We start from the raw sequence: 26,517 nt of genomic DNA on the forward strand, positions 1-26,517 counted from the left end.
AGAAATATCACCCACCTCTAATATTTCTTGTAGTTCATTTTTTGCTAATCCTACTTTTAGGGAACAGAACTATTCCATTTTTATTTCCTGGGGGAAGCTCTTCTTTTAAATAATTGTCTAGTGTATCTTTTTGTAGAAATCTTAAGTGATGTTATAATGTTTTTCAACCAGTTTGCATTTGCTTTGTTGCTACAGTAGTCAGAAAGGAACTGTATACTTGTGAAAACATTTTCACCTCCATATTATCTGAGTTGTTTGACAAACATGTTAAAGCATGCATGCTCATTTTAGTCAGATCTTCTGGACACAGTCAGAGCAGCAGACTGATCCGTAGGCTACAAGGAGCTACAGTACTTTGATTGGCAAGCTGCCCACCATTGCAGTTCCAAAGGAGAATTACATGAGAAACAATTAAGACTCATAAGAACACTTTAAATATGAATCTTTTTGTAGGTGTCTCTATTTAAATATATGTGTTTATGAGGTGTGCATTTGAAAGCAGCTGTGGTAATTTAAAGTAGATGCTTTTTCTGATTTCAAAATATAATCTAGAGCCAAACCAAGATTTTTGTCTAAACGTCAGCTTGCCCTTTCTTGTCTGCTAGCAAACTTGTAAACAGTGGCTCTTTGACTTACAGCTGGTTGTTTAATGATTCTTCGCATTCACAATGGCCTTAGAATGAGTGCTTTACAGAATTAAAGGGCTTCCTGATATTGTAAAATGTTGTACGCCCCCCTCATCACATGACTACGTTTTCGGTGCTTGGCAGTCTTTTCACATTTATAAGTGTAAAGTGGGAACCCGTCAGTTCTGGTCCCACCTTATCCACAAAAGCCAGGTGGGTGACTTTGGGCCAGTCACTCGTTCTCAACCCAACCCACCTCACAGGGTTGTTGTTGTTGGGAAAATCGGAAGGTGCGTTGGATATATTCGCCACCTTGAGTTATTTGTAAAAATAATAAAGGTGGCATATTAAATCAATTATCAATCAATCAGTTAATGTTGCCTACAATGGGAACAAAATGCTGAAGCTACTAAATCTTTTCAACAGGGAGCTTTCTATGTTCTCGTACGAAAAATAATTGTATGTAATTCTTGTGATCTGCTGCATAGAGAATCCAGGAAAATCTGCATTATCAAATGGAACCAAATGTATTTCGAAAATTGTATAACATTAAAGGAAGGGAAACATTTAAGCCTCTCCATCTTTATTTTGCATGCTAGGCTTCTGCGTATGAATTTGGCTACCAACCAATTTCATTCTGAACAAAGCCCCAATAATTTGTTCTGCATGATTAGCGTCTGCAAAACCCTGTCCAGAGCATGGGTTGTGTGCAGGGTTTTTGAAGCCCAAATCTGCCCTTGGTCTTTATCTGCAACCCTAACCCTAACTAAAATAGGATAGCCTTGACAAAAATTATGTTAAATATAATTGCAATCCTTAAACATGACTAATATTATTATTCCAGGTATAGTTAATAATTCCCTTATTTTGTTATATTAGGAGGAAGAGAGGAAGGGGGTAAAGGAGTAAGTTTGGGATAGCATTTTCCCAAAATCAGTGAGGGAATAAAAATGCCCTAATATAGAGAAAACAGGTATAGTGAATTTGTGTATAGGTACATATAAAAACATTATGTACCATTGACATTAAGCCCATAACCGTCTTCTGCATCTGGGTTCCTCAGATGTTCAATTAGGAGGCTCTCATACATATTGGCATTACTCTCTGCATGGCAAGGTGTGCTACAGGCAAGGCCCTTGCACCAGTTCTCATGACTTTATGGCAGATCCTTTCCACCTTCCTTTCCTCTATTCTTATTTTGTGTCCTAAGACAGCATTCAGACAGCTGGAGCTGTTGAGGGCCCAGAAAATCACCATAGAAACTACTAGACTCCAACGGCATAATCTTAATAGATGATCTACTATTTCATCTGTTTTGCAAATATCTTTCCCCCTGATTTGTTTAAACAAATGCTAATTATGTCTTCTCTAAATTAGATTCTGTTTTAAATGATTTTAGAATTGATTTAATCAAATAGCACAGTTATACGGGCAGTCTACATATTGAATAACACTCAAATACTATATCTGAACGTAGAACTTTGCTATTATACACATCTCACTGTATGACATCGGTAGGTATTGAAAAATGGGATGCAAGGACATATTTTTCCTCTTGACTTTCTGTTTCCACCAGAAATGCTAGACTTCAATAGTCCCACCAAGATAGCCAGTGATAAAGGATTGGGATAGTTCTCAAAATATCTAGAGCAGGGGTCTCCAACCTTGGCAACTTTGCTGGCTAGGGAATTCTGGGAGTTGGTCCTCCAGGCTTTAAATTGCCAAGGTTGGAGACCCCTGATCTAAAGGATACAGACTGCCTCTGTTTTACACTGACTACTGGATATCTATTCCATGTTGGGGTCAAGATGATATCCTTTAATGGTTAGCCTGTATCCCATTAGTTTGTTTTCTGTGACCCAGCCATGCAATGGCTTGGTAATAGGGTATGAGCAGCATTTTCTGAGTCAAGGAGAGAAAAATCTGGAAGGAATATATAAACCATAGATAGATTTCTCTTACTGCTCAAATGGAAGTATATCAATCTCTTCCTTTCTCTCCCCACCCCTGAGGATGCATTACTTATTGACAGTAATTTTCTGATTTTTCTTGAATTGTTAGTACAACACTCTGTGAAAGTCACTAGCTGACATAAGAAAGCACATGGCAGATTTCCATATACAAAGAATGGACTCCTTTGCATGGAACCAATTTCTGATGGTTGCTTCGCTTCAATTCAGATTGCATACTTTCTCAATTGATCGATCTCCCGTACTTCATTTGCCTGGTTGAGGGGAATATCTGGGCGATGTTATCAGAATAGTTTGCATTAGCTTGCTATCTTTTTTGCCATTCGACATAACATTAGTACTACATGTCTCATTGTAACTTATATGACAAGGTTATAGAGAAGGTAAAAATGGATGGGCATTCATGTGCGTAAGCTGTCTTTGGCTTGCTGGAGGAAAGGTAGAATAATTCCGTTTAAGAAAATACATAAAACTTGTCTATGTTTCTTGATATGTTGTTTCCATTTCTACTCTTCCCACCCACTGCAAGCCTTGCATAGTAGAATGGTTTCAGGAAATTATAATTCAGTAAGAAGAAAAATCATTAGGATAAAGAAGATCATCTTCTTTGGGAACTTTAAAATCCTGTTGTGTCTCTGTGGCAGCATGTTTTAAGATGCAAAGCAGCTGTCAGCAAATAACATAAAGACTAATTGCTTCATTCAAGCCACCCACCCACAACATTGTGTAAACAAATTTAACTTAGTGGGCATGCAAATGTGCTATATATTTTATCTGGGCAAATGAACAATGGGGAGAAGACAGTTAATGAAAGGAACTATTGGGCATCTATAGTAGTTTTTTGTCTTTAAGGTAAATTACAATACGTTTAATCTGGGCCTCAGGTTCTGGTTTCTGATCTGAAAAGACTCACCTGAAGACCCATCTCTTCAGAATTTGCCATGGGTTATTTTACCTCCTTCTGGACAATGCCTATTCTCACCGAAAACAGATGAGAACCTTTCAGGAAAAAAAAAAAACATTTCTATGTTTTTGTCAAACAAATTCCACTTTGATCAAATATTCTTCCTGTATGGTTCCATTCATATATCACTCTGCGTCCTGATGGTATTTTAACAAATCATCTCAGCTTCCTCAAAACAGACTGTTATTTTGTGATGGTGTCCAGTAAGTTCATAGGGGCCTGTCTCTGATTGTTTCCTTATGTGTGGAAATGAGGTGAAGTCTCTAGAAAAGTGGTTCTAATGATAAAAATGATGGATGGGATGGAACAAATATATGGTCTGAAAGAGACACAAAAAATGGCATATGGTACATGCTTTTAGTCAGACTAAAAATAAAAGCACAAGTTTCCAGGAATTTCTATCTGTGAGATGCCTCGGTTTGCATTTTTCTGAACCTTGTGGTGTAGCTTGCTTTTGTAAGTTAGGAAGACATACCATTTTGGCAGGTGTTTTATTATTTCCTGCTGTTCTTATGCTAAAGGAGAGACCATTGTACAAACATCCTATTTTTCATTTAAGGGACTAGAGTACAGCTAATCCTCAATTTACAACCACGATTGAGCCCAAAATTTCCATTGCTAAGTGAAGCAGCTAAGTGAGTTGTGCCTCATTTTACGACTTTTATGTCACCGTTGTTAAGCAAATCACTGTAGCTGTTAAGTGAATCATGCAGTCATTAAGTAAACCTGGCTTTCCCCCATTGACTTTGCTTGCCAGAAGCCGACTGGGAAGGTTACAAATGGTGATCACATGACCTTGGGACAGCAACTGTCATAAATACATGCCAGTTTCCAAGCATCCAAATTTTGATCACATGACCATGGAGATGCTGCAATTACAAGTATGAAAACTAGTCATAGGTCATTTTTTTTCAGTGCTGTTGTAAGTTAGAATGGTCACTAAACAGATGCTTCTAAGTCGAGGATTATCTGTACACATTTTGGATATGTTCCTTATGCAGACTTTGTGCAGACATGATGCACGATGATCCGTGTATATGGAAGAAAACAGCAGCAGGCTGTACTTGCATTTATTCTTCTGTATTCCTGCTAAGATAGTTACATTCAGAAAATATCTCAGAATAACAGAGTTGGACAGGACCTTGGAAGTCTTCTAGTCCAACCCCCTGCTTAGCCAAGAAACCCTATACCATTTTAAACAAATGATTATCCAACATCTTCTTCAAACCTTCCAGTGTTGAAGCATTCACAACTTCTGGAGGCAAGTTGTTCCATTGATTAATTGTTCTGACTGTCAGGAAATTTCTCCTTAGTTCTAGGTTGCTTCTCTCCTTGATTAGTTTCCACCCATTGCTTCTTGTCCTGCCCTCAGGTGCTTTGGAGAATAGCTTGACTCCCTCTTCTTTGGTGCAACCCCTGAGATATTGGAACGCTGCTATCATGTCTCCCCTAGTCCTTCTTTTCATAAGACTAGACATACCCAATTCCTGCAACCGTTCTTCATGTTTTAGCCTCCAGTCCCCTAATCATCTTTGTTGCTCTTCTCTGCACTCTTTCTAGAGTCTCAACTTCTTTTTTACATCGTGGTGACCAAAATTGGATGCAGTATTCCAAGTGTGGCCTTACCAAGGCATTATAAAGTGGTATTAACACTTCATGTGATCTTGATTCTATCCCTCCATTAATGCAGCCTAGAACTGTGTTGGCTTTTTTGGCAGCTGTAGCACACTGCTGGCTCATATTTAAGTGATTGTCCACTAGGACACGGATATTTCCATGTAACAACTAGGATTGAGTTCATTTCAAGGGAGATTTTACCTTTGTGGGAGAGGGCTTGGGAGAATAAGATGAGAGAACAAGCGGGGACAGAGAGTCAGGCTGTGGATGGTTCCTTAAATAAATGTACTGAAGAAACAGAATGCCATTTTTATTTGTGTTTTTGTGATTACTATTGGATTTTCCAAGATACAAAATGAGTATAACCAAAGCATCAGTAGTGGATGGTCTGCCTAGGCTTTTTTTGGGGGGGTGGGGTTGCTATGGTGCTGGAGTAGATTCCCTTGGACTGCAAGGCGATCAAACCGATCAGTCCTAGAGGAGATCAACCCTGACTGCTCTTTAGAAGGCCAGATCCTGAAGATGAAACTCAAATACTTTGGCCACCTAATGAGAAGGAAGGACTCACTAGAGAAGAGCCTAATGCTGGGAAAGCTTGAGGGCAATAGAAGAAGGTGATGACAGAGGATGAGGTGGCTGGATGAAGTCACTGAAGCAGTCGGTTAAATGGACTTAAATGGACTCTGGGGGATGGTAGAGGACAGGAAGGCCTGGAGAAACGTTGTCCATGGGGTCATGATGGGTCGGACACAACTAACAATAACAATAACATTTCTAGCTTAGAGTTAGTGAGGGGAAGAGGTTGTCAACATGAGTATAAAACCAACATAATTGAAATTATTGTTCAATAGAAAATGGAAAAGCTTAAATTCTTAAGCAAGTAATCTTTACTTTAAAAAAAAAATGTTGAGAAATCGCCAGCATTTTTCTTTCCTTAGGCATAAAGTGTGAATTACGTGATCTGATAAAAGGCAAGGCATCAACAATAAGAGCGAAAGAGATGCTGTTCTGAGTCTTACTTTGGTTCTTAAGGAATGGGATTTTCAAGGAAAACTGCATTGTGCAAAGGAGAAGAGAAGGAGAGGCTACAGACACTCCCACTTTCCTTTTCTTGATTTCTTCCAGTCAATCTTGTTCAACAGCCTCTAAGAATGTTGTCAACAGCCATTCTAGGTGATGAAGACGCACATACACCCACAGTCTTATTTTTGGCTTTTGTGTTGATACATTGCTATTGGACTAAATATCCTGTTTCTGTCCCATCTAAATGTCAAGGCAGACTTGTTTAAGAAAAGATGCTTATGGTGGTGAAGAGAAAGAGTGAAAGATGAGTGCCAGAAGAGGATGCTCAAGCTCTCACCTCATGGGGAACGTTGCTAACTTTCCACTGAAGTCCTGCAGTTATAGGGTGACAGAACTTAAACATTAAAATAGCTGCTCAGGAATCTCCAGGGAGAGGAAACAGACCCACAAAACTGGTTTATGTACATGAAGTTAGAAGTTAGAATATCCATTGCAAGTAAACATTCATAATGTGCTTTGTTTCAGTGATCAGTTGTGGGAAGAACTTTATAACTTCCTCTCTGGAATATTGAGAAAAGTAATTAATGAATTTTGTGAAATGTTGTTTTAAAATTATACAGGTTTTTTTTAAAATACATGCTTATTATTATTTATCTTTTTTCCTTCCATTAAAGGACCTTTGGGGCGTAGGCCTTAGCTATGCATCTCCACCAGAGGTGGTATTCAGCAGGTTCTGACCAGTTCTGGAGAACCGGTAGCAAAAAATTTTGAGTAGTTTGGAGAACTGGCAAATACCACCTCTGACTGGAGATTTTACAGTATCCTTCCCTTGCATGCCCACCAAGCCACGCCCACAGAACTGATAGTAAAAAAAAAATTGAATCCCTCCACTGATCTCCACATTATATTTGTAACAGTTCTGCAAAATATCCAATGAGCTTCATGGTTGAGTGAGCTTTTCAAACTAAATTTCTCTTAAGCTCAACCCAGCTCTGATTATTAAATCATGGTAGTCTTTGCACTTAGGTAGTAGAGTGAATTGGTTTTCAGTTAGTGAGTCAAACAGAGGCAGAGAAAGAACATGAGTGGTAGTGTTGAACTTTTTTTTCCAAAACTTAAGAGATATTTTTTAAATAAATACAGCTATCTTCTGTTGAGCTAATTTACTGCAATTGTAGGTGCATAAAGTTTCCAGTTTATTTCTGATTAAAGAGTTGTATAAATGTATGTATGTAAAATAAGTTGGCTTTTGTATAATCAATCCTAACTAGGGTGTACATGTTTTACGCTGCAGGTGCTGACACACAATTTAAGTTTTCTGTGTCAACAGGAGCACTTTGTTCCTTCCATTCATCTATGGCTGTAAATACGAAGAGTTTTCCATAAGAAAATTAAAATAAAAGCCCTGCTGGAAGCCTCACGGTATTAGAGAGTTGAATATAAAGCAAAGCAGTGGTTTATGGAGATCAATTTTTGAAGAATCCCTTAATTGGATGGTGGGCATTGCATTAGGGAAGTTTACCAAAGCTAGGTGCTATCCTCCAGATATGCAGACGGTAGAGGACTTCATTGCCTTGCTTGGCAATGGCTTTACTTGATGGGGAACATTGGAAGTTTCAAGTTGGGGAACTATGCATTGGGGACCAGGGAGAAGAGCGATAATCTCAACAATACTTGTTTTTGCTGTATTGCCCTTTAAAGTCTCAACAAATGACTTATCCATTGGAAAATCTAAACCAAAAAACACCCGAAACATTAGAATGCAACTTATAAGAACTCAGTTTTGTTGATATTGTTCTGCACCTATTCAAATAGATGGTTCAGGATCTCTATCTCCACTGATGATTTTTGCATTGATCCAAGATTTACAGTTGAATTGTGGCGCTTCCTCTTCTTCAGTGGTTTTGCTATCAAGAATATTCAGCCTTTTATGATCCTCTCTTCAATAATGTTCAGTTTTAAATGTGCTGAATGTGCAAGACATAGCACAATTATTTTCTTATACAGTACATGCCATCCTTCAGCTTCATAGCAATCTGCAGCTAGGATGGCAGTAGCCTCGCAGCTCATTTTTATTCTTCTCTGCATTCTTTTTCACTGATTTAAAATTACGGCAGAGTTGTCATTGGGAGAGGAAAACGGGTTTCAGTCTCCTATGTATTTCCCCAAGATTAAGCTGCATTGAGTATAATAAATCTTACTCCCGAGTAAGCATGCATAAGAGTTTCTTGTTTCACTATATTGCAACATTTCACAAGTGCTGGTATACCGCAGCGTGTTTGAATTCTGCAACAGTGTGCAGAGAAGAAGGTTGAAACACAGCCTTTTTGGACCCTGAAATAATTAAATGAAGCACAGAGAGAAAACATCTGTTGAATACAAAGTTATCACAATAAGTGATGGGCTGCTTCAACTTTTGTCTGCAAAACATGCATAGTAGTACATGTAATTTGGGTATACGCATGTTTACATGTGTGGGTGGGTGGGTGTGGTATTACATATTTATCAGTTCAGTTTGTTTTTTCTTGGCTTTGATTCTACCTAACTTCTCCATGATTTCCAGAAAAATTTCTTTTAAAAAAGTTTATTATGATCAATCCCTAACTCTCTTTCTCTTTGTTAAGAAACTTGTCTCTACTCTGTCAGGCAAACTAATCTTTTATTTTGGTTGAAATGAAACATTCTCCCAGGTCAAAAAGCATGAAGACCTACAGTATATGTAATGAGCAGGAACCCGTAGTTTAAGAGCAGGCTATCTTAGGCGTAGGAATTGGGCTCAGAATCAAGAAGCTGAAAACAGTATCAGGACATAGAGATGATTGGGGCTCCCCTTAAATCCTCGCTCATTCATTTGAATTGCATAAAAAGTATTTCAATTGCTTGGTAGTGAGGAAATAGCACTTTGTATACCTATTTAGGGACAAGCTGAGTTCTGTTTTTCAGGACTGGAGAAGGAGTATGAACTGAAGTATGGAGACCTTGAGGGTAACGGTGGATCAGAAAAATAGGGGCCCAAAGAAAAAGGCAAAACGCGGGCAATAAGAAAACAGTGAAAATCACGGGTCCAAGTCCAGAAAATAACAGGAAGAGGAAGACAATCCAAACAAGCGGATTCCACAGCAGGTGCTGAAAGAGGAATGGTGATGTGTGTCTAAAGCCCTGGAGGCAGAATGCGCTATATAGCGTTTGGAGTGGCTACTCTCCACATTTAAAAAAGATACCCTCAAATTAGAGGTAGTCGATCCCATAAAAGGCTATCAGGAGGCTACTTGCAATCTATTTTGGTGGAAATAAATCTGGAAATAGACATGCTGTTAGATTCTTTGGGTTGAGTCCAGTTGGACTCCTCTAGAGTCAGACAAACAAAAAGCAGAGGAAGGGCCAACTTTTTGAAGGGACCAGAGTTGAGCTATCATTCTCGACAGATAAATGATCTGTAGATCTGTGGAAGTGGGAGGGAGGTTGCAGAGATGGTGGGAATATCTTATAATAATAGTAATGAACTAGAAAATCCTGGTTTTGCAGGTCTTTTTCTTTTTTGGCTCCTGCTGATGATCCTTATCTGAGCCCTGATTATCTCTTGCTTCTTCCCCATCTTGGGCCTCTTGACCTCTTACCTCAACTCTCTTTAATCTTCTCAAAATACCCTTGTAAAAGAGAGAGAGAGTGGGAAGCTGTTTCCTGCTGCTTTGGGTGCACATATCTTCTCTTTTCTAAAAAAATCTTTTACTGCCTTCTTTTTTTCATTTGGTGGGCTTCCATATTTGGGGATTCTTGGTGGCCAACCTTCTTTGATACCGCTTCCTTATGTAACAGCAAAATAAAAATAATTTGCAGAGAGCTTTTAGCTAAGGAATGAGGTCGTCATGCATATCTTTAAAGAAACTGAGGGGCTGGAGTAAGAGTTTCAGATATTGTAAGATCTGTGAGGGCTTTATGAACAGTAATTTCTCATTTGTGGAACTAGAATGCTTTCAGACAGTTTAGCAGAAAAAGTAGGGAAGCTGTTCCAAGGATTTGTCTCTCGTATAAGGTTGTCTTTATCTCATTTCCAGCCATGAATGAGACAACCTTACCCCATTGATTGATTTGATTTCCATCCCTTCAGGAGCTCAAGGGAGTGTGTATAGTGCTCTCTCTTCCTGTTTTTCTGCACCTATCAGGATTAAAGTGGTAGTACTTTCTCCTTTCCAACATTGGCTAAGGACAGCCTTAAAGTAGTTTTTTTTAAAAAAACAACCTTTAGGCTCTTTCAGGAAAGGAAGGAAGGTGCATGCCCCTCACTGAGGAACATGAGCACTTAAAAAAATATGAATGAATGAAATGAACGAACGAACGAACGAATGAAACAGGATAAGGATTGGAAATGGGAGCTAGTCAATGTCAGGCTGGAAGAGGTTTCTTTGACTCAGGGATGGGTGAACACTTTAGCTCAGCAGTGAGGAAAGGGCCCGGTCATAGCATCTGACATTTGCATTTTTAAGTCATACCACATCCTTGGTCCATGATTTGCCCAGTCTACAGTTCTTATGTACCGTGTTTCTCATATAATAAGGCCGGATCTTATTTTTTTTGAGCCCCAAAAAAATAGCTAGGCCGTCTTTTCGGGGGTGACTTAATTCCCCCCCCACCCTTGCATCTTCGGGTAGGCGGGCAGCGATGGCTTGGATGTTGATCTCGGCATTGGTGGGGCACTTCATATCGGGGTCAACGCAGGCAGCACCATATCCGGGTGTGCAACAAAAGTACTTCCTAACGGCAAGCCCCCCCCACACCATTCCCCCCCATTTCGCATGTTTTAATATAGGCCTTAATTTGTGGGGGGAGAGGCTTAATTTCATTTCATGCCTATAAAACATGCTGGGACTTCCTATTGGGGGAGGCCATATTGTTGGAGAAACGGGGTATATATGTCTTCCAGTGGTGGGATTCAAATAATTTAACAACTGGTTCTCTGCCTTAATGATTTCTTCCAACAACCAATTCACCAAACTGCTCAGAAAGTTAACAACCGGTTTATTTATTTTATTTATTTATTTATTTGATTTGCCAATTGTTTACAAGATAATAAGTATAAATGTATACATAGTTGTGAATACATGAAATGGGTACATATAAGAAAAATAAAAGAATAAGAGAAACAATAGGACAGGGACGGTAGGCACGTTGGTGCGCTTATGCACGCCCCCTACAGGCCTCTTAGGAAAGGGGTGAGGTCAATAGTAGACAGTCTAAGGTTAAAGTTTTTGGGGTTTGGGGAAGAAACTACAGAGTCGGGTAGAGTATTCCAGACATTGACCACTCTGTTGCTGAAGTCGTATTTCCTGCAATCAAGTTTGGTGCGGTTTACTTTGAGTTTGTATCTATTGTGTGCTCTTGTGTTGTTATGGTTGAAGCTGAAGTATTCATTGACAGGTAGGACATTGCAATGTATGATTTTATATACCATGCTTAAGTCAGACTGAAGACGGCGTAATTCAAGGTTTTCAAGTTCTAGAATTTCAAGTCTGGTGGCATAAGGTATTCTACAACGAGTAGAGGAGTGGAGAACTCTTCTTGTGAAATATTTCTGGACTTTCTCAATTGTGCTAATATCAGATACGTAGTGTGGGTTCCAGACTGATGAACTGTATTCGAGTATTGGTCTAGCAAATGTTTTGTATGCTCTGGTTAGTAGTGTGATATTACCAGAGAAAAAGCTACGTAGGATTAGGTTAACAACTCTTAATGCCTTTTTGGCTATGTAGTTGCAGTGGGCTCTAGCACTTAGATCATTAGAGGTGAGTATTCCAAGGTCCTTTACAGAGCTTGAGTCATCAACAAGATCTTGACTATTCAGCTTGTATTTTATTTTCTGATTTTTTTTGCCAATATGTAAGACAGAGCATTTATTTGTTGAGATTTGAAGTTGCCATTTGTTTGACCACTCTGATACATAGTCAAGATCTTTTTGTAGGGTAGCAGTATTGTCTGTGGTATTGAACAGCTTTACATCATCAGCGAAGAGAACGCAATTGCTCTTAATATGATCACAGAGGTCGTTTATGTAGAGTATGAAGAGAGTTGGTCCTAGAACACTGCCTTGGGGAACACCACTATTGACAGGTACTGGATTTGATAGTACGCTCCCAATTTTGACCATTTGTTGTCTGTTTGACAGGAATGCTTCTATCCAGTTATTCAGTTGTCCAGAGATACCATAGGATTTTATTTTTAGGAGTAGTTTGTCGTGTACCACTGAATCAAAGGCTTTACAGAAGTCTATGTAGATTGCGTCTATTGCTTTGCCCTGGTCGAGTTGTGTCGTCCATATGTTTTTGCAGTGTAAGAGTTGCAGATTACAGGATAGTTTTTTCTGAAACCAAATTGTTTATTGGAGAGTAGGTTATTTGTCTCTAAGTGAAGGATGATGGATTGGTTAATAATTGATTCCATGACTTTACAGGTGACGCAGCATAAGGAGATTGGCCTGTAATTTTCAACTAGGCTTGGGTCTCCCTTTTTGAAGATGGGGATGATTGTGGCTTGTGACCATAGGTTAGGCAAGGAGCTGGTTCTGAAAGATTTTTCAAAGATTATGCTTAGAGGTTTGGCTATGGCAGTGGATAGCTTTCTTAAGAAGTAGGCACATATTCCATCCGGTCCAATAGAAAGAGATGGTTTTAGGTTGCGTAGTGCTTTTTCAACATTGTCTTCTGTGAAATCGATATGTATTAGATCATTGTTGTTATCTGTGGTACGGCTAGGAAATACTGGGCATGATCCATTGCTGTTTACAAATACTGAGCCGAAGAATGTGTTAAAGATGTTGGCTTTAATGGTGTCGTCGTTGCAGTCTTTACCATCAGGTCCTATCAAGGGAGGGATGGACCTTGAGTCTTTTAGTTTGTTGTTTACAAAATTGTAAAAAGCACGGGTGGAATTGGTGCTTAGAAGGTTTTCCTCTTGTTTAATGTGATAATTGGTGCATTCAGTCTTTATCTGGTGGCATAAATTTTTGTATCGGTTTTTGAAATTGGCAACGTGACCAGATTTGTTTTTCCGCCAGAGTGATCTCTTTTTGGATTGAAGTTTCCTTATTGATATGGGTAATCTGCTTTTTTGTTTTGTTTTGGGAGTTGTTGTTGGTACATATAGTTTGATGACTCTTTTGACTTCAAGTAAAAATATGTTGTAATGGTCTTCAACAGTATTGCATCCAGTGAATAGAGATTGCCAATCAAGGGATGAGAGATCGTTGTGTATAAGATCATAGTTGCCTTTTTTGAAGTTACAATTGGGAATTACATCATTGTGGTGATTTTTGTGTGGACGTATGTTGAGACAAAAGTCAATCATATTGTGGTCACTACTGAAAAAGGGTTCTTTAGTTTGTATTCCGTAAATTAAATTCAAACTATTGCAGAAGATGAGATCGAGGCAGTTGTTTAGTCTAGTGTTGTTGGTTACTAGTTGTTCCAGTCCCAGATTTGTAATAGCATTGTAGAAGGTTCTGTGTATGATTTCAGTTGTACAATCATTTAGGGTCCAGTCAATATGAGGTAGATTGAAATCACCAAGAAAGATAAAAGGGTATGGGCAGGATGCAGCCCATGTTAGTAATGTATTTAGCTTGTTTACATGTTCGATGTCATAATCAGGTGCTCTGTAACATAGTAAGAATCGAATTGTGATATTTAAGGATAGTTCACAGATGATGGTCTCAGGAAGAGCAAGCTCCTGGGTAACTTGGATATTTTTTAGATGTAAGGATTTTTTATAGAAGATAGCAACACCACCTCCTCGACGATTTTCACGATCTGATCGGTAAACATGATAGTCTCTTACTGTGGTAATGGAGTCGGGGAGAGATGCATTGAGCCATGTTTCACAGACAAATATAATGTCAAAGTTAGCCATATTTAGGAGGATGAGAAATTCAGGTATTTTATTCACGAGGCTTCTTGCATTGAGTAGTTTGCATTTAAGGCCGGCAGTAGTTAGAATTGAGGTAGTTGGGGGCGTGCGTGCCTAGTCTTGGGTGATGGTGGATCGGTTGAGGTAGGGTTGTGGTTGAGGGTAAAAGCTGAGTATTGGGTTGCGTGGCTTACTTTTGATACAGTCAGCATGGTAGTCAATGTACAGGTCCTTCTCTCCATTGTCTAGACGGTTTTTGAGTTCAATGCGGAGTACACGGGAGCGGGCACGTTGCTGTATGGTTAGGTCAGGGCGGCAACGGAGGTTCTTATGGTTGGTGTTGGTTTTGGCAGTGAGTTTATAGTATAAATGAATTTACGTTTGCTTGTTTCATTTTTGCAAATGACTCTGCACAGGCGTGGGGCTACAGAGCCGTCACTGTTATTGAGCTCTCGGCCAATGTGTGAAATGTCAAGTATTTCATCAGCGGAGATGGTTGATGCTTGATAATCCCTGATGATGTTTCGGACAGTTGTGATGTCATCATTGTTATTGGTGACCTCTAGACCAAATAAGATGGCGTTTGGACGTTTCCGTTCACGCTCAACAGCTTCTCTGATGAGGATTGGGATATCAATATTTGTCTGGGTTGTGTTTATTTGTGGATTGGGTTTTGGATTGGGCTGTGGTTGTTGGGTAGAGATGTGGTTTGTAGCTATTGGAAGTTCAGGTTTTTGCGTTGTTTCTTTTTTTTCAAGGTTGGATATTCTCCCGAAGTCATGTGAACTGGCTGAATCCCACCACTGATGCCTTCCCAAGAATTGTAGAATTGGTGGAACAATCATATCCCCAATTCCTAGTAATTTCCTCTACAATTAATTGCTTAGCAGAAGGGTATTTGGCCTCCATTAACCAAAAAGGGTTACAGGGGATTGCAGAATTCACTGTCCCCAAAGCAGAAGTAGATCTGCAGTCAGAGAAGATGGTCTGTTTCTCAGGTACCCCGCACCCACCCACCCCTTTTTTTTTTTTTGCAATGGCAGCAACAGACTCCATTGTCACTATTCTTCCGGGTATTACTAAGGTATAGATATGGGGTTCATAAGTTTCAAAATGTTTTCTTTGACCTAAACTACACTCCCTCAAACCAGGGGAAAGAGCCAACTTAGTTAATATTTATCCAGTAAAGTGAGAAGACTAAATCAGGCAGTGGGAATCTTACATTCAACCCAAATCAAGTTTCATTTTCTCTCGTGGATGCTTTGCATACAGAAAGTAAAGGAACTTTCACCTCCTCTTTGCACACACACACAAAAAAACCCTACTGGTAGTAAGTGCCTCTTTTTTCTCCCCCAATAGGCTTTTGTTACTTTCCTAGAAAAAAAAGAGTTTGTGTGTTTGAGTGCATCCATCACTAATGGTTAATGCTTCTGATGGTTGGGCTTTCTATTGATTACCGACTGCAATAACTATAGCAAGCAAATTTACAGTTTGATAAATTGAATATGAATTTGGGCAAACTCTGGGAGACAGTGGAGAACGGGGGCCTGGCGTGCTATGGTCCATGGAGTTGCAAAGAGTCGGACACAACTTACCAGCTAAACAGCAGTCATTTATAGAGAATAACATAGGAACTTCATAAGAAATTTACCCTGTTCATCTAAACAAATTATTTTACATAAAACTATGCTAAAATTTCTCACATTGCATCAATGCATTACTTCTCTTTTACCAGTGAAAGCAGTACAATTCTATATATTAAGACTGTTTAGAAAATATTAGTGTTCAAGCTTTGTTTCCTATAGCAAGCGTGCATAAGGTGGAATAACATTGTTAGACACATATTTTGAAAATCTGGTGTAGTCAGATATTCCAAACCTGTTGTACACAGATTTTTATAATCCCACTTTATATGTTCATTCTAGAAAATATTTTATTCCACGCTACCTGGTCTTGGACTTAGGTATAGTACCTAAGGTACTATACCTTAGATATAGTAACAGTAGAGAATTCCTGGAAATGTGGCACATCTACATAGTGTGCAGAAATGATTGTCAACAAGCCAAAAAGGAAACAAAAAGTCCCAAATATCTCCTACCAGCAATAAGTATAGATTAACACCAAGATTAATAGTAGACCAACAATCAAGAAGTAAACAATACCCCAGCCAAGGAACTGCCAAACAAGCCAACAATAAACAGCCTAATCAAAGAACCTCTAAAACCATTTCCACCAATAATGACAAGGAAAGCCGTTACAGTATAAATTGACAGCAAACACCATTCCTTACTAGCACTGATGATATTACCTAGTTTGGGTAATGAAATGTCTGCAAGAAAACAGCCAAGCTCAGAGAGCACCAAGGACCCTCTCAATGTGAGCTGTGAGCTACAGATATTCTCCTTTATCAATTATGAAGCTTAAAATTTCAGATTTGATTGAATGGAGACCTTGGCAGGTTGATGCTGATGTTTTCCTTAGCATTGGCTAAATGCTGGGGGATTTGCTTCTGAGAAAGGAGCAATGGGAAAAGGAGAAAAAGACATTCCTCTGGTGGGTGATATTATATTTGCTTTGCCTCAAGGTAGAGTATGGAAATCTGTGTATTTCATTTGGAGATTGTTTCACAAAGGTAATACTCGCCTACAGCACTGTACAAAATACATCTTAATAAGATTTCTACAAGGTCAGAGGAACTGCCGAAGAAAGGGTGCCTTGATTTATCATATTGTAGTGATGCAAATGAAGGTATAGCTAGAAACTAAAAAGGCACAGAGCCTGGAAGGAACATATATTGGATGCACTCACATGACCTGCTAAGCCAAAATCCGTATTGTGGCTTAGCATTTGTGTGAATCTTGCTATATTGTTGGTTAATTGGGGTTATATAATATTGTCAAGTGTTTCTGATTTCCATCTGAAGTCTAGAAACAGTACTATAAGAGCAGATTTGAGACTTATGGTTTCCTTGGGAATATTTTCAGAGAGATAAACTCCCTGAATAATATCAGTTGCAATAAATTTCCTCTTCCCCTTCCCCAACCAGGTTCAGACCCTGATTCACACATCACACTAAACAATCATGCCGGTTGACTTTTGGCTTGAGGTGGTATGTGAACTCAGTTATTCTGGTTTAGTATTCTGCACAAACAAAGCAGCTGAATCAGAAACTCTGTGAGTTTTCTGACTGCTAACAACTTACCCTGGTTTGGGGAAGGGGTCTTTTCCTATCTAAAAACTGCATGTGTGAAAGGTTGAACATGGAACCAGTTCGGAATAAACATGTGCTCTGATAATGATAATCTTTTGATCGCAATATGGAATATTGAAAACTTCAGGGTTTTTATTTTTATGAGCTGTTTCTTCGTTCTTATGATGATGGGGAAAACATCCATATGGTTTATTTATGAAAAATACTTAGATTGTGATAAGTTCAGATGTACTGAGAATCAGCATGAAACACAGAGCTACTTTCTGTTCAGTTTTTTCCCCCATTTATGCCACCAAGATTATCGATTCCCCTTATTCCTTCAGTTGAAGTAAAAAAAAAAATGGAGTCTTCCATTTTAAATTTCTGCAAGAACGTATCAAAGAGCATGCAACCAAAATTAAGAATGAATATTAAATATGTGAGAAAAAACATAGTCTCCTTCATTTGTTCAGTAACTTTCGGGCCTCAGGGTGGGTTGATTTCCCCTCAAGCATTTGAAATGTCATGTCTTTAGGCCTGCAGGATCCCTTGTCATGAGAAGAAAATGATTGGAATGGGAATCTGCCAACACCACTGTACAGGCATCATGAAAACATGTATTGTAAAATTTCCTTGCTCCATGAGGTATTAACGATAGAAAAACAATGGCAACAAAAATGTAATGCCTCAAATGCCTTAAATTGTGCTCACCAAAATCTCCAGGAAAAAGGCTGACACTTCATTGTGCCTGCCTGTTTGCTAGGAAACAGGCTTATTATTTATTTATTTAAACATTTGCAGATTCCCAGTCTCAAATGTCTGATGGAGTTTATGTAACAAGAACACTTTAAAAATGTAGTAGGATATACTTTATGGGCAATTGCATCTATGAAGTGTGCACGGGTGTGTATGTGTGTGTATTTAAAGGACCTGCAAGTCATTCCATTCAGTTTTCCTCTGATTTTCAATTTTCTTCCATTCTGAACATATGCAACCCTCACAGCTTTTTTTGGAAGAAAAGTGTCCCTTCCCTCCCCTTCCTTCAGCAGGCTTATTGTCCTGTCTTGGTGCTAGTCTATCTTAAAGGCGATAAATTGGGCGGGGGAGGGGTTTTTAGTAATTACATTTTGAACAATTCTGGGCAACACAATGTGAAATTGTAATATATATTTCAGCCTGATTTTATATGGAACTATTTGGTCTGATCCAGTGGGGGCTTGCTTCAAGAAACTGCATGATAGACTGTGATTTTAACCAAGCAGTGGGTGTATGAAATGACTTACAACAGCCATATTTATCAAGGATTTTCCTAGTTAATGTTTACTTGGGACAAAAGATACGCAAGGAATTCAGTCATGTAGCAGAAGTGGTAAACAAGCAGATGAGCTGGTCAGTCTACTGCCTTTGCTGCATACTGTCCCTGAAAGAAATATATGCAGCCATCGTGAGCTCTCGTGTATAATAAATGTTTATGTCTACTGTGGCTATTGAAAACATTCTCTAAAATGAAGGGTAATTTCAGAGAAGATCTAAACTTGATTTGTAAAAGTTTGCTAGTAGCTGAGAAAGAATAGTGATCAGAATTGACTCTAAGTTCTGAGGGGCTCTGGTTACGAATGTTTCCCTCCTTCGTTATGTATTATTGCCAGATGATGATGCTCTTCTGCTTTCCTTGCTTTGTCATTGCTTCCACAGTGGATGCAGTAAAAGAATAATGTAGGATGCATCACTGTTTCAGCCAACAAGAGGAGGTTGAATAAGTAGGTTTCAATGATGGAAGAGGAGGATCAACCAATCTGAGGTTCTAAACCAGGGGTGTCCAACCTTGGCAACTTTAAGACTTGTGGACTTCAACTCCCAGAATTGAAGCTGACTGAGGAATTCTGGGAGTTGAAGTCCACAAGTCTTAAAGTTGCCAAGGTTGGACACCCCTGGTCTAGACAATCGTTCTCCTGGTAGATGCCTTACCATTCTTGATGTCAGCTTTGTATTCATGTGCCAAATATATCATTTCTTGGGAAATATCCTTCCTTCCTTCCATTTCTCGATTTATATTCACATTTTCTTAGAGCTGAACAAGTGGACATAGTCTGATATAGTCTGATTAGACATAGTCTGATACAACTTTGTTTTACTTGTTTGTTTAAATTTCTTCCCCATTTTTCACTAATAAACAGTCCCAGTGATGTAAACGTTAAGCAGTATTGTTGGTTTTCCAGGGAGAAACAAACAAACAGAGAAAGGCTTTTTGCAAATTATATGTCAAGAATGTCTGGAGTAACCTTGTTCAGCCTTTCAGGCTTTTCGGGGATTGTACTTTTTAGAATAAATAGCCATTTTCTTGCATTTGACCAAGGATGGGGAGGGACTTCAAAACTTTTCTGTTCCATCAAATGAGGCACGTGTGATTCCTCCCTTTGTGAATTTTCTGATAATTTTACATTGAGTTGCTGGTTCTTATTATTAGTTATTGTAATTTTATTAGTAGTTTACATTTTATTGTAATTATTGTAGATGATGTAAGTATAGTTTATACGGCATTGCATTCAACAATGGAGCATATTTTGTAAATCAAAAGGTCTGTGTGATCCGTATATGTCTCTATGTAAGTGTGTGTGAGTGTGTAATGCCAATTTGCATAATTGGCTGGGGCATTGAAGTTCAACACATCTGGAGGTCATCAGATTGAAGAAGCTAGTCAAGAGGCTATTTTGTCATAAAATCTCTTTGTCTTTCCCTCTTGAATAAATAGAACACTGTGATAATAACTAGCTGAAAAACTTTGGCCTGCATAAACTGTGATGAACCCAAGTCCAGTTCCTGCAGACCAGCTGTCCATGCAGCTCCCAGACCACCATGGCTGCTGGTATCTTCTTTACAGACCACAGCTGGCAATCTGGAGATGAGAAATAGGGAACATTTTCAATGTTTTGCAGTGAAGTGCCATTTTTCATCTCCTCCCACCTCTGTTTCTTGTGAAGCAAACTGGAGGGAGAAGATATGATACTAATGGTAAGGAAGCTGTGCATTAGATACATTTATTAACTAAGCAAAAATAGGAGAATTGGAGCTCCATGTGACGAGATTGAAGCCATGGGAACATCCTTGCTCTTTTCTCCATTCTGCCTTTCCAGGAAAAAGTGGTTGGTCACTCCTTTGTTAGGCCAGCGAGTATTTTTTTGTTTTTTTTTGTTAATGCAAATATCTGAGAAGAAGTGAAGATTGCAATTAATCAAATGAAGGAAGGTATGAAGGTTGAATGTGAACTCTGATTATCTCCCCATTGTTGTTGTTTTTTAAAATCATTTTTAACTCAATTGAGAGAATCAAAAACAGGGGCAGAATTTGCTACACTTTAAAATAAGAAAGGGTGGGCATACTTTGACTTTTGCAAAAAGTATAATGCCTCGTGAAACTAGGAATTCTAGCCAGTCCCAGTTGCCCAGATAATGACTGCCTTCCCAAAAAGGAAGTGTTTTTATTCTATACTGCTCAAAAGAATAAAGGGAACACTTAAACAACACAATGTAACTCCAAGTCAATCACACTTCTGTGAAATCAAACTGTCCACTTAGGTAGCAACACTGATTGACAATCAATTTCACATGCTGTTGTACAAATGGAATAGACAACAGGTGGAAAGCATAGGCAGTTAGCAAGACATCCCCAATAAAGGAGTGGTTCTGCAGGTGGTGACCACAGACCACTTCTCAGTTCCTATGCTTTCTGGCTGATGGTTTGGTCACTTTTGAATGCTGGTGGTGCTTTCACTCTAGTGGTAGCATGAGACGGAGTCTACAACCCACACAAGTGGCTCAGGTAGTGCAGCTCATCCAGGATGGCACATCAGTGCGAGCTGTGGCAAGAAGGTTTGCTGTGTCTGTCAGTGTAGTGTCCAGAGCAAGGAGGTGCTACCAGGAGACAGGCCAGTACATCAGGAGATGTGGAGGAGGCCTTAGGAGGGCAACAACCCAGCATCAGGACCGCTACCTCCGCCTTTGTGCAAGGAGGGACAGGAGGAGCACTGCCAGAGCCCTGCAAAATGATCTCCAGCAGGCCACAAATGTGCATGTGGCTGCTCAAAGGGTCAGAAACAGACTCCATGAGGTTGGTATAAGGGCCCGACGTCCACAGGTGGGGGTTGTGCTTACAGCCCAACACCGTGCAGGACGTTTGGCATTTGCCAGAGAACACCAAGATTGGCAAATTCACCACTGGCGCCCTGTGCTCTTCACAGATGAAAGCAGATTCACACTGAGCACATGTGACAGACGTGACAGGGTCTGGAGACGCCGTGGAGAATGTTCTGCTGCCTGCAACATCCTCCAGCATGACCGGTTTGGCAGTGGGTCAGTAATGGTGTGGGGTGGCATTTCTTTAGGGGGCCACACAGCCCTCCATGTGCTCGTCAGAGGTAGCCTGACTGCCATTAGGTACCGAGATGAGATTCTCAGACTCCTTGTGAGACCATATGCTGGTGCGGTTGGCCCTGGGTTCCTCCTAATGCACAACAACGCTAGACCTCATGTGGCTGGAGTGTGTCAGCAGTTCCTGCAAGACAAAGGCATTGATGCTATGGACTGGCCCGCCCATTTCCCAGACCTGAATCCAATTGAGCATATCTGGGACATCATGTCTCGCTCCATCCACCAACACCACGTTGCACCACAGACTGTCCAGGAGTTGGGGGATGCTTTAGTCCAGGTGTGGGAGGAGATCCCTCAGGAGACCCTCCACCACCTCATCAGGAGCATGCCCAGGCATTGTAGGGAGGTCATACAGGCACATGGAGGCCACACACACAACTGAGCCTCATTTTGACTTGTTTTAAGGACATTACCTCAAAGTTGGATCAGCCTGTAGTGTTTTTTTCCACTTTAATTTTGAGTGTAACTCCAAATCCAGACCTCCATGGGTTGCTAAATTTGATTTCCATTGATAATTTTTGTGTGATTTTGTTGTCAGCACATTCAATTATGTAATGACCAAAATATTTAATAAGAATATTTCATTAATTCAGATCTAGGATGTCTTATTTTTGTGTTCCCTTTATTTTTTTGAGCAGTATATAATGAATTTATGTATTCTCTGCAAACAAAAGCAAGGTACAGGTAGTCCTCAGCTTATGACCAAAATTGGGACCAGAATTTCTGTTGTTAAGCCATACGGTCATAAAGCAAGATGTCATGTGACTGTATCACTTAATGACCGCAACCCTGACAGTCCGGGTTACCATCATTAACTGAGAATTGTGATTAATTAATTGTCATTAAGTGAGTACCCACGCACCCCAAGCCAAGCCATTCTAAGCTTCATCCCTCCCAGCCTTGAACCTCAGTTAGGTAAGGGATTGCCTCCCAACTCCCCCAGCTTACCTATCTACCCCGCATCTCTGCCCTTTGGCCATTCTGCACCCTACTTTGTGAAATGGCAAATAACCACATGGCTGCTTGCCATCTCCCAGAAAACAAGATCTGCTCCAGCCCAGTTTCAGCAGTGATCATTGTCACTTACCCAGCACTTCCTAGACTCCTGCCGTGGTGCACCAAACCTGTGCCCGCTTTTCCCTTTTCCCCCCCACAGCCGAAGCTTTTTTGCAAAAGGGTTTTCTGGCATGTTATCTCTCTCTCTCTGTCTCTGTCTCTCTCTCTCTCTTTCCTCCCTCCCTCCTTCTCTTTCTCCCTCTCCTTCTCCTTCCCTTTCTCCCTCTTCCTCTCTCTCTCTCCTTCCCTCTCTCCCTCTCTCTTTTCTTTTTACAGGTGAAGGTTACTTAAGCCCAGCCCAGCAGCCAGACTGAGCATACCTCATAAGCAGCCGGAGCAAGAAGACAGCAAAGCTGCGGCAGGGGACAGCAGAGGTCCAAAAGGGCATAGATGGAGAGAAGATAGGCAGGGGGGAGGAGTTGATCCACCTTTGTGGTTTTAAGTGTGGGTGGGCTGCCAAGTGCCTGAATTTTAATCAGGTGATCCTAGGGATGCTGCAGCCATCCTAACTTCAGGAACAGGTCATAAGTCATTCAACACTGTTGTAACTCTGATTGTAAGCTGAGGACTGAATTGTACCATTTGAGTACCTTTGGGGGTGGCAAAGTTGTTTTGGAAAGACAAGTCTACCAAATGTAAATGATAAAAGTCAATTGTATTTTTTTATAAAGACATGTATCCATGGTTGACTTTCATACCACACATTGGAATTAATTTTCTGAGATTACTATTTTACCAAGAGTGATTTGTTTCCTTAATGGGGGACCTTCCCCCCTCCCATAACCTTCTGGAGCCAGCATGTAGCAAACTTTTAGACTTGTTGGATATTTCAACAACTCCACAGTTAATGGCTGTGACAACAATTTGAGAATTGTGCAGCAGACTTTTCCTTGCCTGAACGTTGCAGGCACCAGAATGTCTATATTGAAAAATGCTTAAACGTTCTCTTTTAGCCAAAACTAGCTTTTTAATGAGGGCCTATGAGAATTTGACAGGACTCTGTGGGAGGGAGACTTTAATTCATTTCATCCAGGTTGCCAGATATATGGGTAGATTGCTTTAATGCACCCTTTACAAAATTATACCCATAAAAGACCAGGCAAAGGAACTGATAAATTGCTTCAGGAGGCCTAATGATGAAATAAATTCTGGTGTGTTGCAGAGGCACATCAGAAAAAAAGGGGGGGAGAAAAATTAGGTGGCTGCTTTGGAATGATTTCAGAAGTGAAGAAAGCTTGTTGGAAGATAGATGGGTGCCAGATGCAGTTTGACATAGACTCAGGCAGCTGTTCCTGGGCTTGGTGTTTCATCAGCATGCAAGCTGGCAATGAGAACTTGAAGTCAGAAATGGGTAAAGGAAGGACAAGAAAATTGTCCAGCATTCTCTCTGGGCTTCTTACTCTAGCATGAAGATTAAATGGAATTGAGGCTCACATTCTATGCTTTGAAAAACAAAATGCACAGAGTTATTAACAGAGTTAAATCTAATAGGGCTGGTTGGTTATCGTTTGTATGAGAGTGTGTGGATATGATTCTGTTTGTTTGCTTTTAAATAATACAGGCATTTTAAGGAAGAATGAATAACCCAGTTAGTGTTCTCTCTCCCTCTCCCACCTCTTTCCTCTGTGTGTGTGTGTGTGTGTGTGTGTGTGTGTGTGTGTGTGTGTGTTTTACTGTAAGACATGCCAAAATGTTGCCATCATAGCAACAAGAAGAATCTTTTAAACCTGTGTCTGGAGTATGTAAGGTGTTAATGTGTTTACCTGAGGGGAGCTATAACACTAGGCACATGGATTAATGTACTTGTCATTATTTTCCAAGATGAATAAAATTGCTGTTGCCATTTCCTGCTTCTCTCCTTCCTGTAACTCTGGGAAAGATTTGCGAGTGTCTTGGAGCAAGAGGATCATCTAATCCAGTTGCCTTCCTTTTCTGAAGCTAAATATTATAAGGACACCAGAACGGAACTGCAAAAATCCAAATGGTCACTAGATTGATAATAAGAGAAATGCGGAAGACTCGCCTCCAAAAATGACTTTTTGCTACTATCAAGTGGTTATCCAGAAATCTGCTATTTTTTGGCATAATATTACTTTGATTGGTTTTATCCTGCCTTTCCTTATCACTCTCTCCTCCTAGTTGTCGCACAACAACCTGGTGTAACTGAGAGAGAAAAATTGATTCAAAAGATCACTCAGTGATCTTTGATGGCTCAAGTAGGCTTTATTGTGGGTCTGTCTAGTTCTAGTCAGACACCTTAACCAGAGGTGGTATTCAACAGGTTCTGACCAGTTCTGGAGAACGGGTAGCGGAAATGTTGAATAGTTTGGAGAACCTGCAAATTACCACCTCTGACTGGAGATTTTACAGTATTCTTCCCCTGCCACGCCCACCAAGCCACGCCCACAGAACTGGTAGTAAAAAAAATTGAGTTCCACCTCTGACCTTAACCACAATAACATAACCTATCTAAATACCTAGTTTGGTCTCAAACACTTTCAGGGAATTTGTTTTCCTACCTGACTTCTGTAGCAGCTTGTTTTGTTGTTGAATGTCTTTTATCTTTACAGTTTACTTGTTCATACTTGCTATTACTCATTAGCACATTTACAATGAATTACTTTAGGTGCTGAACTGAATAACTGAAAAACATACTTTTGTTTTTGTCTGTTACAAGTCCATTTCCTTTAGACTGTCTTCATCTGAAAGTTCCATAGGTAGGTAACAGGTGACACCATTTTTGCAAACTCAAAGCCCTCAAAATCATACTGCTTTTGGTGGAAAATTATAAAAAGGAGGAAAACTGGAGATAACCCAGTGAAGATGTGGGGATGACAAGAAAAACCTGATGAAAGAAGCAGGAAGACCATAGTGGAGTTAGGAAGGTTGCAGAGCAATTTTGGAGATGGAGAATATGTCAGATGGAGCAGGAAGTGTTTTTACTTTGTGCATATGTGGATGTACATTTGAGGGAAACGAATCTTTAAGATCAGTGGTCTTTGTCCTCTAGGCATTCTCATATAACCTTAAGATAGCTGGATTCCTGTTCAATTTTTAAACATGGTCCTTTGAATATAAGACATGGTTATATGATCTTTGTGCATTTTGCACACTCGTGCAGCTGAAGTACGAAAGGGTTTTACAGTTTGTCAGTAGTCTTCTTGAATTGATATTGCTGGGAACAAAAGCAGTATACAAAAGAGATGGTCTTAACTAGCACAGAGCATGCTGCTTTGTCCTGACATCCTAGTTACAAAATGTAGTTCAAACTAGAGACTCCAAACCTGTGGCCATTCCTTGGTGTCTATCACACAACTCGATCCACAGATTTTTAAAACGGTTTAATGAATTCATGTGCTGAAAAAGAAAATCCTAGAAAAGAAAATCCCCATCATTTTATTTCAAAAATATTTTTAGCCCTATAAGACCAGAGCTTTTTGGCAGGGATGCTCATGAAGATATAGATATTTTTGATATTTAGTGACAGAAATTAATTGGGATTGTTGGGAGTAGCCTCACCAGTTTCCCTTCGGGTAAATGGGTCAGGTTTGTGACTAGAGCAGCCATTTTGTGATCAGCCAAGCCTTTACCCAGCCCAGAGTGTTATGGGAGTATTCTACATATGCATACCAGATTCCCTCTGGTCTGTGGGAAACTTGATTTCCTGGTCTGGTTTACCTTGTGGGATTCATGTTGGTCACCTTAAATATGCATTGCAAAGTCATGTAGAATAAAAGTGTAATTAAAA

The 26,517-nt window shown here is 39.8% G+C and overlaps 1 protein-coding gene across 4 annotated transcripts in view; it reads left to right on the top strand.

Moving 5' to 3' along the window:
* The window catches only part of SERTAD2 (SERTA domain containing 2), a 156,041-nt gene that overhangs the window by 62,197 nt on the left and 67,327 nt on the right, over positions 1-26,517 (top strand). Inside the window, exon 4 of one of the 4 annotated variants that reach the window (XR_015746414.1) lies at positions 23,046-24,614. The exons of the other annotated variants lie outside the window; for them this stretch is intronic. The gene's annotated coding sequence lies outside the window, so the exon portion shown is untranslated. Of the gene's footprint in view, positions 1-23,045; positions 24,615-26,517 lie in introns of those variants that run through there. 4 annotated transcript variants of the gene reach the window in all.

This window comes from Notechis scutatus, chromosome 1, assembly GCF_049901735.1.
Source record: "Notechis scutatus isolate UNSWTSFEM ecotype Mainland chromosome 1, rNotScu1.2, whole genome shotgun sequence".
Classification (NCBI taxonomy): Eukaryota; Metazoa; Chordata; class Lepidosauria; order Squamata; family Elapidae; genus Notechis; species Notechis scutatus.